This window comes from Triticum aestivum, chromosome 3A (genome assembly GCF_018294505.1).
Source record: "Triticum aestivum cultivar Chinese Spring chromosome 3A, IWGSC CS RefSeq v2.1, whole genome shotgun sequence".
Lineage (NCBI taxonomy): Eukaryota > Viridiplantae > Streptophyta > Magnoliopsida > Poales > Poaceae > Triticum > Triticum aestivum.
In genome coordinates, this window is record NC_057800.1 from 450,335,795 (window position 1) to 450,349,637 (window position 13,843).

General features: G+C 39.6%; 1 long non-coding RNA gene across 4 annotated transcripts; it reads right to left on the bottom strand.

Moving 5' to 3' along the window:
* Positions 1-1,915: 1,915 nt before the first annotated feature.
* LOC123061613 (uncharacterized) lies at positions 1,916-6,062 on the bottom strand. Of its 4 annotated transcripts, XR_006429157.1 has the most exons (4): positions 5,417-6,062; positions 4,961-5,316; positions 3,819-4,130; positions 1,916-3,730 (listed from the first exon to the last, which is right to left on the bottom strand). It is a non-coding gene; the product is annotated as an uncharacterized lncRNA (long non-coding RNA). The 4 variants fall into 4 exon arrangements; XR_006429158.1 differs by having other exon boundaries at positions 1,916-3,890; positions 4,898-5,316; XR_006429159.1 differs by having other exon boundaries at positions 1,916-3,890; positions 5,417-6,061.
* Positions 6,063-13,843: the final 7,781 nt, after the last annotated feature.

Consider the following 13,843-nt stretch of genomic DNA (forward strand, 5'->3'; position numbering starts at 1 on the left):
TGGCACTGGCAGTTTTACTTCATTGAAACTGAAAGCTAGATACGTTAAAAACACATAAGGGGGAAATGATAGAAATCAACCGGCTGATCAACTCGTTGCTCCGCTGCGTCCATCACCGTTCGATCCAATTTTTATCGTGCTTACTGGAGTGTCCCACGTGTCTAACCACCATCCACACAAATCTGATCCTCCAGGCAGCCATCGTCTTCCTCTTTTCCTATAGGCAATTAGGCATCTCCGGAATCAATCTCTCGTCCAGCTTCGAGGACACACTGCCCCAACTACTGCCGCTGCAAGCAAGCCTCTCCTTGGGTGCTTTTGTTGCAAACCGTCCTCACCATTCCAATCCCTTTCCTACTCCACCTCTCTCCTTCGCCTCTCCTATTCGGATAGGATTTACTTATGGTGATGCCACCATGGCCGACGGAGATGCTGATACTGCAATTGGAGATGCACCAGCAACCTCCTTCCCCTGGCAATGCCGGGCACCGGTGCTGCAATCTTGGCCAGTGCTCACCTGGCGGTGTTGGCATATTGCCGCCATGGCCAGTTAGGAGACACACAATTGTTGGCTCCTGCAAGCGGTCGGTGATGTGGAGCTCGGGCAGGACCGCAACATCATCACTGTTGCAGTAACACCAACAATGTTGCAGGAATACAATGATACATCAATGCAGGCGCGCTGACGCTTTTGTAACATAATCTTTGTTGAAAAAAATCCGCTACGAGACTGCTGTTACAAAAGAATATGCAACAAGACCTTTATTGCAAAGACTTTTGCAACAAGACCTATGTTGTAGAAGATGAGAACTCTTCTTGGTCGTTAGATGCATTGGATCTTACGGCTTGCAGGCCAGCAGATCTTTTAAAAATATTCGTCGGCCGACGCATAGCAGGCCTCCCTTTTTTTAACGGGCTTAAGTTTCTTTTTTAATGAGACTATGGTAGAAGCCTACTGGAAAAAATAAGGTGAAAGGCCCGACCCATGTGGCCCGCTTAGAATGTGTTCTGAATTCCCCCAATTGAACAATAGCACTTCTTCTCAATTTTTTTTAACAATAGCACTAGTTTTTCGGCATGGCTATGTGCCGCCTACAGCGACTCCTGGCTACGTGGCCTGCAGGGAGTTGCAGCTGGGCCGATCTAGTAACCACGTGGGTGCATCATGCTGATTCACGTTTATGTCATGCATATTTTTTCTTTGTGGTTTTTTCGTTCTCTTCTTCACTTTTTTACTATTATTAGCAAAAAGTCCCGTGCGTTGCAACAGGAGAAAAAAATTCATAATCTCTAAAAGCCATGACCATACTTTGCTGCTTCACCAATAATATTTTGGTGAACATTTGTTCAATTTGCTTAACATTTTTAATACAGGAACTTTTTGAAAACTCGTGAACATTTTTTGATTTCTCAAACATTTTTTTTCAGAATTGCGAACATTTTTCGAATCCACAAAGATTTTATGATTTATTTAACTTAGCCTAAAAGTCATATTGTTTGGAAACTTTTAGCTCAATCAGAAAATATTTGAGGGGATATTATTCTTTTCTCTTCCTTTTTCTTTATTTGAAACATGAGAATCTGTTCGGCAATGCTCAGTGGGCTGGCCCAGTGAGCACAACAACAGCAATAATAGTGCAGCCGGTCCCAAGGCCTAACTGGCCAAACCGTGCCAACAACTTCAAAAATAGTATTAGCAACATAGATGTGATGCTCCAAAGGCACCGAGATATTCGCTTCGGTGCTTGCAGTGCGGTTGTTATTGGCCATCGGAAGGTAGCTTTGCAGAATGAGATTCTATATTAGCTTTCGTGTGGTTTCAGGCTGAATGTTTAGCTTGCCGTCATTTGTTAATTAGAAAACTTGCTATTCTAAACATCGTGGCACATAGATTTCTGTGTAATTGTCAAACTAATTCATCCAAATAGATAAACTGCTTCCATGCATCAAATGAAAAATGGAAATAAAATAAAATTCATGCATATCAGCAGACCAAATGTAGCACTGATAACAACAAATTCTTGAAGTACGGGCATATATATTGATCATTACAAAGTGGGGAGGCTTACCACAAGCAACAAAACAATATTAATTATAATTGATAGAAATATTCATACAAATAACCTGAATTAGTAGTCTTTATCAAGATAACCAGATCATTACTCATCAAGGAGAAAGTTGCATGTCACTAAAAAGAACTCTTTTGGAAGTAATAGTAAAGGGCTAAAAAGAGATAATAGTATTTTCATAAAGATAACAAAAAAAAGTAAGGTTTTCCATTTTCCACAAACTATATGGATGTTTACAAATAGAGGTCTATATTATCTTCCGCCATATACATAGAAAAATCTATTCATAAGGAGGAACCGAAATAGCTAAATAATGACCCGTAAATCTGTAGCAAAAAATGCATTTGTACAGTAACTCTACACGTTAGCAACAAAAGAAACCTGTTATCATGTTTCTTCTACAACTATTCATATGCAAAACGTTGTGGGACTACTAGTGTATTAATGTAGCTTACAGATAAACACTTTCTAAACACCAAATAACATGATGGAAATGTTCTAGTTTGGTGCCTTATGTCCATATGAAGCAGAGAGGCGCAAGTACCGCACATCAACGTGAGGTTGGCGACAACACCTCCTCCCTGCAAAGCCGCGATTTGGTAAACAATTGTATATCTGAAAAGACGACCAAGAAACTAACAAAGAAGGTAAAGGTCATAGCGGTGCAGAATTTACTCCATATCTTTACGGGGCCTAATAATAAAGCACACTACTACCAAAGTATACACAGGGAAAGTTATAATGGGAAGTAGTATGATATGAACAGATTGATTATCTTCTGAAATAATTAGAGATCGTATATATGAGAAGTCAAACCAGTGTTGACATCATCAGCAACATTACAATGGAATCTAAAACTGAAAAGTAGTAACTAATGGAAATTATTATTTAGTCAGAAAGACCTCTCTTTATCATTTATAAGGCACCAAGAACTGTAGCTAGTCCATAGAATAGGTAAAATTCCCATCCTAATATTCTTCACTGGTTACACATATCTTCGTCAACTATGGGAAGGCCTCGCTTCTAAGCAACCTACATAAGCTGGTAATCAACAAAAGCATCATACAGATGAAGCACGACCAGCTGAAAAATCAGTGGCACGGCCATGTTTTCTAGCACATCACCTATACTTCTCTACAGATTTGTTTCCTGCCTTATGACACGCTTGAAGTTTCCAGGCTCAAAATCATCTTGATGTTATTCACACAAGAAATACGAATGGCAGGAAAATAAAGCAATTCACGATTGCCACAAACTTAACGTGCAGATGCAAGAATCTCTACCCAATATTGCCCTCCCCACATTAATCTGACACGACTGCCTTTTCCATCTTTGTATATATTCTTTGAATAATCCAGCTTGCAAAACAGGTGCAAGGAACAGACTGCTTTTGCGCAATAATATTTGCAAACTTTAACTATGGTGCACATATATAAAAATGTGATGAGCATTAAAAAGGAAAGACAAAGAAGGTAAATTTCATGGATTAGTTGGCTGGCCGAACCAGCTATATGTGGCTTCCTTTCTTCTAGTCAGTGTTGAGACATTATCCGGTTCTGCAAATTTTCCCAGCAGAAACTGAAAGTGAAGCAGACAACATTATATGGTCCACAACTCATGGTCTCTGCTCCGATTGAGTTCTTAATTCAATTTTCCTTTATCTACATATATTATGCAGCAGATATCAATGTCCAAAGGAACCACTTCACCTGATTGAAGCTTCAATTCTGAAAACCGAAGTTAACTCACCAGTATTCTGCTCCTAGTAACTCCTCCTTTCCATGGTCTTCCTCTACTCCTTCCGTGATGGATCCATGTCTTCTGAATATATTGACACTAAAACAATCAAGTACATGCCCTCTATTGTATAACTTCAGTTCAAACATTGATAAGAATAACCACGTAAGGTTGATGTTACAATGAAAACAGAAAACAAAATACAGTTCATTGATCGGAATTTGTCAAACTATGCAAATGCACATCATGTCTTTTTTTAAAGTACATGCCTTTCAGAGCAAACATTGTAGGGTTGTAGTCAAATCGAACATCAATTTATTCTTTCTGGACAAGCAAAAAAAAAACTAAATTAGGAAGAGTGCAGATAGTATGTTAAATATGATATATGCATCTCTTGTTAGCCTTAACATCACAAATTGGAATGTTGGGCATTCTGTTTGCTCAGTAAGAAAACAACTCATAATTTAGGAAGGATTTGTTTATTAAAACCTACTTGGCAGAACCGAAGTCACGTCCTGGTGCTTGTTGCGAATGGGGAGGTGGGTGGAGGTCAGTCACACATTTGACTTGTTGAAGAAAGCACATAAAGGCATATTTGGTACTACCTCATGAAAAAATGTCTTATATAATGAGACAGATGGAGTATTATATATGAGGCAATTCTAATCTCTAGCACTGATTTTCTGTACAAAACATTTACTCATTAACACAAAACGTAGCAAAAGATCAGTGTTAGCTTTTTCAAGCAGAACAAATAAGAAAATTGCAGAAAAAGGTTCAGTACAGCAGACCATATAATTAACATGCAATGAAACTTGCTTGGCTATTTCAATTCTTTTTTATCTAGTTTATTTATCTTCAAAAGAGCCCGTATTCCTCGTCTACCATATTTGAGATAGCATATTGCCATACATCAAAAAGAGCATCTCAAATATTTTCAATCAGTGAAACCTGTCCACCCAAATATGAATCTTTCAGACTTGAATTGAACAGGGAGTAAACATGAACGTCTTCATGAACAAAATATAGCAGACCAGTCAGAATATCATCTGCTAAAAAGGATTATAAAACTCAGGTGGCTGAGAACAAACCATGCTAGAAAAGATTGTAGTAGTATTCATTGTTCTTCTTGTGGAAAGAACACATATCTATACCTTCCCACTCCAATCTGAAGCCAATACCCCAAAAATGCAATTGGTTCTGCTAGACTACTTGGTCCACCTTTCCTCGCCTAGCAAAAGCTTAAAAGATACACAGATAACTCGAAGAAAAGAAATGAAGGACCAATTTTTTTTAAAAAAGGCAATTTGCATTATTATACCAACAGGAGGGCTAGATGCCAAAGGAAAAATTGACTGCACCTTCTGAATACTCATCCAATGTATCAACTACTCTAATGTGGCTAATTCCTCAAAAAAATGGTAGATTGCAGGGAGTGTTTTTATTTGTACAGGGATTGATTTTATTTGCTCCTGATATTTGCCTTCTCCCGGATAGCATTCATGTAAACCTGCCACAAAACCAATTATCAATCCCTCAATTCAATTGATGTAAGATGCAATGCAGAGCTGTCTTGCTTATCTGAATACTATAACAGAGTATCTGCGTACTATATCAAGAGGAGCTTGGCGCAGCAGCATGGTTGGCTTGTCCTAGATCCAAACTGATCCCGAACGAGAGGCCGATTCTAAAGCCATGAAGGCCCTGAAATCGCCCAGATCCAGGTGCATCTCAAGATGGCAGAGGAGCGGAGGAGCTGTGGGCCGACCCGTTTGTAGGGTGCCTGGCGGCTTGGAAGGGTGAGGCGGCGTCCGTGGTGGAGGAGAAAAGGAGCTGCAGGTCCATGGCGTCCTTCACATCTTCGTGAAGAAGCCCTTGACGGCGACGACCATGGTGGATGGGGAACTCCCATGGCGTCGAAGGTGAGGTGTAGGGGTGGTGGATCCCGACCAGGTAGGAAGAGGGACGAACCCGGGGCCGCCGGAGACGCGGCGGCGAAGCCCTGCCCCAAACCCTAGCCACAGGGGTGGCGTTGCGACCGGGCGGTAGAGGTCGGGAGCGCAGAATCTGGCCGGAGGGGAGGGAGACGCGGACCGTGGGGAGCTCTGGGGCGTGTTGTGCGGCGCCGGAGCTCGCCGGAGATTGCCACAGCGTGGGTGGTGGTGGCGGCGGCAGCGACGAGGACTTGGGCGAGAGGGAGAGGAGGCGAGCCCGTGCTCCTCCTATGGTCTTTTTTTCTCGTTACAAAAATCTGCTCGGACCACGGGTTGAATAATCCAAACAATAGGGTGTTTTGTGCAAAAATGAAGCGTTTTTCCAGGTCCACTTAGACAGGGACTGCGGGTTGAATTCTCAGAAGTAGAGGGGCTTTTTTGCAAGATTTCTGACGACGTACGAGCAGAAGCCATCGCTGGTTTATTAGTACGTCGTAAAGACGTAAAGATAAAGAGCAAAGATTTATATTTCGAATTATTCAAATTATAGATATTGCAAAAAAAATAGATAAAATTTAAGAAATGTTAATCATGTATTTTAAAATTTTAAGCATCTATAGGAAAATGTTTCTAATGTATACGTAAAATGAACAATGTAAATGAAAAAGTAAAAAATATGTTAATCATGTGGAAAAATGTTAACCATGTGTATGAAATTTTTTTAGTGACATTTAAAAATGCTAAGCATTTGAAAATCATACACGGCATTGAAAAATATTTATACAATGTAGAAAAATGTTCACATAATTAAAAAAATAGTACACCCAAAACAATGTACGTTATATTTTAGAAAATGTTGACGAGTTTCAAAAATGTATTCATGACATTTCAAGAAATGTTTGTACAATCTAAAAAATGGTTTCCATAGTTAAATTTCTTATATCATTCAAAAAATGTTCTAAGGTGTATTTTAAAAATGAGTAACATGTATTTTTTTTTCAAAAAACATGTTTTAAGAAAAATGTAATCATGTATTTGAAAAATTGTAAATGTGTATAAAGAATGTTACTCTATACGAAAAATGTACATTGTGTTTGGAAAAAGTAGGCATGTGTTTAATTTTTTAGAAAGTAGGAAAAATAAAAAAAGGGAAAGAAACAAGGAAAACCAAAGCAAAAAGAAAGGAAACGAAAATAAAAATCCAAAGAAAGCAAGAAAGAAACAAAAGAAACCAAAGAAAAACAAATAAGACTGAAGAAAAAACCCTAGTAAAACAGGAGAAGAAAAAAAATGCTACAGTAATGGGCCGGCCCGCTGCCATTGCCACGAGAGCTGATGCCAAGCTATGTCTCGCAATAGGTGAGATGCCCAAGTTCGAAATCTTCTAAGCACTGGATTGAGATTGTGTTAATTTGTTGTGAGATTAATTTTCATTTTGAAGGGGATTACTACAGGCAAAAGTTAGCTTGCATCGACCAGTTCATTGTACCCATATCCTTACAAGAAAGCAAAGACAAAAGCTAAAGACCAATAAAAAACATGTGCTCCCTCTGTAAACAAATATAAGACCATTTGGATAACTACTTCATAAAAGCGTTTAGATCATTAAAGTAGTGATCTAAATAATCTTATATTTCTTTATAGAGGGAGTACATAATTACAAAAAGAAGGCTGATTTAGCTCTCAAGATTTCCCACTCTAGTAAAGGGATCTTGCAAAGGTTGCGATGGAAAACTATTTGACCATAGAAGAAAGTTTTTGGAGCACCTTTTAATGGTGACTTGAGGCTCTTCATCTTCATTCACGAGGACACATCATAAGGCACAGGGCAGACATTGTCAAGCATGTTTGTCCCCATAGACCGATGAGAGAGGTGAAATTTGAGGGATCAATGGCAATTGTCTCAAGAGCATTGGATACCCGTTGGACCAAAGTGTAATGAAGAATATGTGGAAATTTGTCTTAGGCTTGTTGTAGAAGCATCAAAATATTCAATTACCCGACACAAGCGTTGGGCGGATGTGAATAAATTCCAAGTAACAACAAGATGTGACAATGATTTGGTGATTAGTTACTCCAGATAGTGGCGGGGAAGGAATCATCTGGCTTCAACTCAAAGGGCCCTATATGCACTGACTTTGCATATTAGTTACCGCTCAATCTTGTTGACGCACATATTTGAAACATGCAAGTTTGAAATCATAGAAGCCGATATAGAGCGAAGTCTAGCAAGTAAATTTTTTGGAACCAAGATGATGAGCATTTTTTTCGAACGAAGGCTCAAGACAAGTCGAACATTGAATTAATAAAGTCATTAACCGACAAGGAATTAAATGACCAACAACTTACCCAAAAACGACAAATACATAGTGGTTACAAACAACTCACGGGCTTTGCTTAAACAAGCACAACAATAACATGAATGAAACACAGCTTGCAACGCTGAGACCGACGTCCATCACCACAACAACAAAAAAGAAGCCACACTGACTTTGGGCGAGGCACCACTATGCATGTGACGTGATCTTGTCCACATCGATTGGATGCACTTGAGCCTCTAGCAGTCCGTTTCCATCACCGAAGAGGACCCCTGCCCTCAGTGTGGATCAAGGCACCACATAGTCGAAACGCACATAGGTTCATCCTAGAACTCAGATGAGCCATCAAAGACCATGTTGGTTGGGTAGGGGACAACTGAACGGCCCATCACACAGATTGAGCTCTACTTGAGACCCATTGTCGCTCTGGACACCGCCTTAAAGGATAAATAATCCCTTCAATGAAGCTACAAAACCTAAGAAGACATAGTGAAGGTGGTACAATTGTATCATCGCGGAAAAGAATCAGACTTGCAGTATATCCAAGCTCACGCCAATCCTGACACACCATTTCAGCCATAGAGGGGAACCTAAGAAGATCATGAAGCATAAGGGTTACTCAGGGCCCCAAGAAGATCATGAAGCAGACTACAAGGATGTCTGCATGAAGAAAACCTCCTAGGCACCAACTTGTATCTACATCCTAGGTGAGGTTTTGTGAGGATCGATAACTTTTGTGTAGAACACTCCTAGGGTTCACATGCCTGGACCTTTAGATCACCACTTGTCCAAGAAGTGGACTTCTAAAGAAGCTAACAAAATTACAACTAGGGTCCTACCAATGATGACATCTTGAGAGCTATCACCCACCTCTCCGTTACAACGTGTTTGATTGCGTCCGAAATTTGGAGAATGAAGTCTAGGAGCTTCGTAAAGAGCAACACCGACAAATATCCATCATAAGAAAAATATATGCTAATAGGCATATCTCCATCATTCCTTCTTTGAAGCTTGGGGGAGGTTGTTGGGCATCCTGCATCATATTTATACTACTTTTTGTGTTAGCTATATTGTCTTAGTGGAATATTTACTTTCTGAATTTATCTATGAAATGTGCTATTAATCCTTGAGAGTAATATTATTAATGTATCTCATGATGTGAGGCTATAATAAGAAGTGGTATGAGAATTTCTTTTGCTTTCATTGTTGTCTTTATGAATTGTGTGATGTGGTAGGCCATGACTTCAACAATGCTAGGGGTTTATAAATTGATGCTATTAAGATGCTTACTAAAATTATGTCTAATTATTTAACAGAATAATGAAAGTCAGTATACAACAAAGGAAGTGCACGTGCAAATAATTGTTGATTTGTGGATCATGTTTTCCAGATCTTAGGATATAGTTAAGTGTAACGATAGTCCTAATAAAACATTGAGGGTATGACGTTAGAAGAACGATCATATTGAATCGAATCAATACTTGTCTATTATACTATGTGATTATATCGTCTGAAATCATTTATTATAACACGGAATGTTAGCATGTGTTTTAGTTCCTCAGACCATGAGAATGTCTCGGTAACTTCCTACCAGACGGTGGGCTTTGGGGTTGCTCAAACGTCATCTGTAACAAGGTGATCATAACGATAACTTTCAAGCTCACCGAAAAGTTTGACAAGTGACCGGACAACTCGAGAGTGAGATTTGCTCCTCCAACTATGGAGAGATATTCTTAGGACCCTCTCGGTGTGATGACATCCATAAACGTCTGGCCATACACAAGTGACTACATCAACGGGATGCCGGAACACACCAATGAGAAAGAAGAACAAAACCGGTAACGGGAGCAACAGTATAGTGAGCATGATGATGACTCTGGAGGATGCCGATGCACACCGGGTTTTGTAAAGTATCGTGAAGCAAAGGAAACATCACATGATAACCAAAGGTTCACTCGAATATCATTCGTGTAATCATAGGGACCGATATGGATGTCCATGATTCCGCTATCGGTCATTGAACGAAGGGGTTTCGTTCATGTCTATGATTTACTGAACCTACGGGGTCACAAGCCTAAGGTAATCCCGATCTGCTGAGTGTTAGTGGTGTGGGAGTGATGATAATATATTTGTCGAATTGCTTCATTAATATTCAGAATAGTCCCGAGAGGTTCCGGAAGTGTTTTGGGATCACCGAAAGGGTTTCCGGTGAATACCGGGTATTACCGATTAATTATATATAGGTGGAAAATGTTTCCGGGGATGTTAAATTATATATATATATATATATATATATATATAATGCTATAAAAATGTTTAAAACATTTTATATTTAATTTAAATATCGACGGCCTAAAAATGCCAAGAGGGGGAAGGCAACTTGGGCCACAAGGGCCCAAGTGGAGTAGGCGCCTCCCTTCTTCCCTAAGGAAGGGGGTCGAATCCTACTAGGGGAGGAGTCCAACTCCTCCCCCCCCCTTGTGTGGTGCCCCAAGGAGGCTTTTCCTCCTTGGTGGCAGCCCTCCTCTCTCTCTCTCCAACCTATATATAGTAGAGGATTTCTACCCTTTGGACACACAAGTTTTGGAGCCTTCTCTAGTTGATCTAGTGCACGTTCTAGTTGGTCCTAGTTGACTAATTAGAGCGAGCCATAGCCACCTCTAATCCTCATAATTAGAAGTCCTATGTGGTTCTAATCTCTTCCCTCCAATTCTTCGGCAATGATTAGCTCAATACAGTGAAGCGCTGCCGAATCGTGAAGACTATACACTTGCGATCAATTAGAGAGGCCGTTCTTTCGGTCTTCTGTTCGAGGGATCGTTCGTGGGTGGTTCGTGGGATCGTCATCAGCGTTCGAGGGACTTCAAGTATGATCTACACCGACTCGTCTACTTCCTCTGCACTCCCGGAGTCGATAATGATCGTTGATCACTACCTGTTATGCATCTTCATATTATTCCTGGGTGATCGTAGGGCGAATTGTTTTGTTTTCTACTACGTTTCCCAACAGTGGCATCATGAGCGGTTCTATGAGTAGATGTAGGTTGCTATCTAGATCACATGTGGATGTGAGGGTGATGTTCTTGCGATGCTTCCTTCGAGTGTTGTTTTGGTTTAGTTCATTGACGGCATGGTGTCGCTTTCACAAGATTCTGACAATCGGTCGGCCCTGGCTGTCGACGATCTGCTAACAGTTCCTTGGGCTTCACCATAGTCAAGAATAGTGAACCATGGCGTACGCAAGGGGGAAATGAATATGGATGATCTTCTAGGGGCTCATGCGTATTAGACAAAGTTTAGTGTGGGGGGATGAGATTTTTAATTAAGTCTCTTCTTTCACTCACCCCAAAAGTTAATCTACCAACAAGGATTATCACTTTATGGTGTGCACGTAGGTTGCTAAGTTTATCCGAAAACCCTATAAACCACGTAATTAAAATTTGCGAAACGGACTAGAGGATGTCTAACTTGGTTTTGCAGGGTTTGCATATGATGTGGTATAGCCTTCGTCATGAAAATGAGTTTATGTATGAGATGGATATATGTTGTAATGTTAAGCGTCCTGCGCGTCACAACATGATGGCTAGAGCCACGAGATTCCCAGCTTAATGCAAATATCATAGAGATAGGTTACATGTGATGGTGGCAAGTTGTACACAGAGGACCCCGACAAGGATAAGGTGTACCAAGGCGTGTGTCGAGGAGCTATAATTTCATTCCACGATGGAATTTCAGATTTGGTGCCATGGCAACGTTTTCTGAAATAGTCGCCACAACAACATTTTCTAAGATTGCTGCCATGACAACATTTTTGAAATGGTTGCCATGGCAACAAAATATTGGTTGTCACGTCACTTCAACTGGAGATTCAAGACGACCACGGAGAACTCCTGGCACCCAGGGCTATATACCATATCATGCTATTATGAATTGCTTGAGATGTTTATCCCTTTGTTGTTTGCATCCTTTGGTTCCGTAGTAGTCAATTACTAGGGTGATCTCTCACAGTAAATATCAAGTTAAAAGGTGCTCTTCCCAGTGTGGCAACCATCTATAACATGTAGCGTTCTGAAGTGGGTCATGTCCACATGAGCACAAACGGGAGACCAGGTGTAAGACGAGGATGGTCAGAACATGCTTGCAGATATCACTCGGTTGTCTTGAAGTTTTAGCAGAATTGTTCTGAGCTCGGAGTACAAAGCATCGAAAGATGAAGAAGGGTCATATGGAGATATGATCGGAAAAAGTTTTCCCACCGGTCAAAATTCTCGTCATAAGTGATGTCCACATCAATGGCTGAGAACTAGGCTTGGATCTTGAGTCACTCACTATCAATTATGAGAGATATTGATTTGAGTGGGAGCACAATTATGTATTAATTCAGTTAATAACTAGTTCAAATTAATTATGAACAATGTCTATGTGTAGTTTGCATTATAGTTGTAGACTATGGCTCACAGTTCCACCTTTGTTGTTGAAATTGATTGACTGTTATTTATCTGGTTGAAACTTTATGTTTGGGAGGATTGTCCTCTAAAAGTGCCAAGAAGGATTTTGTCCTACTGCATGTTTACAATACTCTCTTACTGATGCTATGGATGACGAGACTCATGTCCTTCGATCCAAAAGCTAGCATTATGGTCTGCTTGCTTCCAAGAAACCCGAACTTCAAAATTTTGGGATAGTTATGTGATATTCTTGGAACTAAAAATTATTTTCAGAAACAAACAAAGGCTAAAAGATATGCGATATCTAAAGAAGTGTTTTTTGCAAATTCTAGTGAAGTGTTCAACTATGTTTAAGATTGAAATGTGTATGATCCAGAAGAAAGCCAATCATGTGTTGACAGTGAAAACTTGTAGAGAAAGAACAAAACCAAAGGATGTAATGAGACTTACACGCCTAGGGTAGTTTGGGTCCGACACCACTCTTGAAGTTGTTCTTTCTTCTGAGAATAAGAGAAATATTGAAGTAAAACTATAAGAAGTAAAAGGCAGAAAGATAAGAAGACTGGAATGTCCAGCTTAGGTATGAATGTCATACAAGTTATGAGATGCAAAGGTGGTCGGTCAAGTATAGTGTAGTTCTTGGAAAAAAATTGATGACTTTGTTGATCACTGATTCTTCGGTATTGTTGTTAAAAGGTTAATCACAAGGAAATTGACTCGATTGCATTTTATTGCAAATCGTTGCAAGAAACTTTGAACGGGCTAAATGACCAACAAATAATGAGGTTAAAATATTTGATGGATTGTAAAAGGTTATAGTATTTCTATCAGTGTATTTCCTCTGTATTTATTATCATAATTCATTTTAGAGTTTTTGTACACTCTAGCCCATTGCATAGAAGTTGCAAGGAGGTTCTTCATGACAAAACAATAATTGTTTGATGTTATGAAGGAGGTTGTCCATGACAAAACAATAGTTGTTCGATGTTATGAACAAAAGGACACACTCTTATTGTCAATAAGATGTATGTTATGAATATTGATAATAGAATTGAACATCCATAACACTGACGCTAAATGTCGCAAGACTAAAAAAATACCACATGTGTGTGGCACTGTATTTAGTCACATTGGAGAAACTAGCATGAAGAAATTTCATAGTGATGAATTTTGAAGTGATCTGATTGAGAATCATCTGACACTTGCAAGTTTTGTCAAATTAGTGAAGTAAACTAAAATACTGCGAGAACGAGCAACATGATAATTGGAAATATGCATATCGATGTGTGTAGTCCAATAAGTGTTGTTGCAAGCAGTGGATTTATCTATCTTCAAGG